Source organism: Glycine max, chromosome 2 (assembly GCF_000004515.6).
Source record: "Glycine max cultivar Williams 82 chromosome 2, Glycine_max_v4.0, whole genome shotgun sequence".
NCBI lineage: Eukaryota > Viridiplantae > Streptophyta > Magnoliopsida > Fabales > Fabaceae > Glycine > Glycine max.
The window spans coordinates 28,386,519-28,388,891 of NC_016089.4; the positions used below are offsets into that span (position 1 = coordinate 28,386,519).

General features: G+C 40.7%; 1 non-coding gene across 1 annotated transcript; it reads right to left on the reverse strand.

The window, feature by feature from the left end:
* Window positions 1-618: 618 nt before the first annotated feature.
* On the reverse strand, window positions 619-725 carry LOC113000969 (small nucleolar RNA R71). Its single transcript, XR_003266275.1, has one exon. It is a non-coding gene; the product is annotated as a small nucleolar RNA R71 (small nucleolar RNA).
* Between the last annotated feature and the right edge of the window lie 1,648 nt (window positions 726-2,373).

Genomic DNA, 2,373 nt, shown 5'->3' on the forward strand with positions numbered 1-2,373 from the left:
TAGCTGAGTTCAAACCTACATTGTTACTTGCATAAGAAGGCAACTAGTTGTGCTTGCTGAATATAGTGTATAACTAGAGGCAATCCATCTGAATTACAACCCTTTGATCCTGAGATAGATAGGACATTTTATAGATTAGTTAGACATCATTTAGTACCTTTTGAGCATCCTGAGCATTCTGTTATTGGTGATTTTGAGCATTATTATTTTGGACATTCTAATTTTGAACATTCTGAGAACATGGCACAACCTCCACCTCGTGAGAGGACTCTAAGGGAAATGGCTGCACCTGAATTCATCTACGAAAGCTTGTGCATCCAATACCCTGATGAGGATGTCCCATATGTTCTTAAAACTGGACTGATCCATTTGCTTCCAAAGTTTCATGGCCTTGCAGGTGAAGACCCGCATAAACATCTGAAAGAATTCCATATTGTTTGCTCCACCATGAAACCCCCAGATGTCCAGGAGGATCACATATTTCTGAAGGCTTTTCATCATTCTTTAGAGGGAGTGGCAAAGGATTGACTTTATTACCTTGCTCCATGGTCCATCATGAGCTGGGATGACTTCAAGAGAGTATTCTTAGAAAAAATTTTCCCTGCTTCCAAGACCACAACCATCAGAAAGGATATTTCAGGCATTAGACAACTCAGTGGAGAGAGCTTATATGAATACTGGGAGAGATTTAAGAAACTATGTGCCAGTTGCCCTCACCACCAGTTTTCTGAGCAGCTTCTCCTCCAATATTTTTATGAAGGACTCAGTAACATGGAGAGAAGTATGATAGATGCTGCCAGTGGTGGAGCCCTTGGAGACATGACCCCTGCTAAAGCCATAAATTTAATTGAGAAGATGGCTTCAAACTCCCATCAATTTAGTGCCAGAAGTGATGTTATTGTCATTAGAGGAGTGCATGAAGTAGCCACGGATTCATCTTCATCAGCCGAGACTAAGAAGCTTGAAGGTAAACTAGATGCCTTGGTTAACCTGGTAACCCAACTGGCCGTGAATAAAAAATCTGCACCTGTCGCCAAACTCTGTGGTTTATGCTCCTCTGCCGACCACCACACAGACCTTTGCCCTTCTGTGCAACAATCTGAAGCAATTGAACAGTCTGAAGCTTATGCTGCAAACATCTACAACAGACCTCCTCAACCTTAGCAGCAAAATCAGCCACAACAGAACAATTATGACCTCTCCAGCAACAAGTACAATCCCGGGTGGAGGAATCATCCCAACCTTAGATGGTCGAATCCTTCACAATAGTAGCAACAACAACCTTATTTTCAAAATGCTGCTGGCCCAAGTAGACCATATGTTCCTCCACCAATCCAGCAACAACAACAACAACAGCCCCAGAAACAACAAACAGTTGAGGCTCCTCCGCAACCTTCCATTGAAGAACTTGTGAGGCAAATGACTATGCAAAACATGCAGTTTCAACAAGAGACCAGAGCCTCCATTCAAAGCTTAACCAATTAGATGGAACAATTGGCTACACAGTTAAATCAACAACAGTCCCATAATTTTGACATATTACCTTCTCAATCTGTCCAGAATCCCAAAAATGTGAGTGCCATTGCATTGAGGTCGGGAAAGCAGTGTCAAGAACCTCAACCAGCAACATCTTCCTCATCCGCAAATGAACCTGCCCAACTTCACTCCACTCCAGAAAAAGATGATGACAAAAATTTAAAGAGTAAGTTACATAACAATTTCTATGCAGGTGAATCTAAAGAGAAGCAGGATATCCTTCTTCCATTCCCTCCAAGAGCAATTTCCAACAAAAAAAAGGAAGAGGTAGAGAAGGAGATCTTGGAAACATTTAGAAAAGTAGAGGTAAACATACCTCTGTTGGATGCAATAAAGCAAATTCCAAGATATGATAAATTCTTGAAGGAGCTATGCACTAATAAGCGGAAGCTCAAAGGAAGTGAAAGAATTAGTATGGGTAGAAATGTCTCTGCATTGATTGGTAAATTTGTTCCCCAAATCCCTCAAAAATGTAAAGATCCAGGTACATTCAGCATACCTTGTATTATAGGGAACAATAAGTTTGACAATGCCATGCTAGATTTAGGGGCTTCTGTTAGTGTGATGCCTCTGTCTATTTTTAATTCTTTATCTCTTGGTCCCTTGCAGTCAACTGATGTGGCAATTCATTTATCTAATAGAAGTGTTGCCTATCCTACTGGTTTCATAGAGGATGTCCTAGTTAGAGTTGGTGAACTGCTTTTCCTTGTTGATTTTTATATTTTGAATATGGAGGAGAGATTTTCTAAAGGATCAGTTCCCATCATTCTAGGCAGACCTTTTATGAAAACTGCTAGAACTAAGACAGATGTATATGCAGGCACACTATCTATGTAG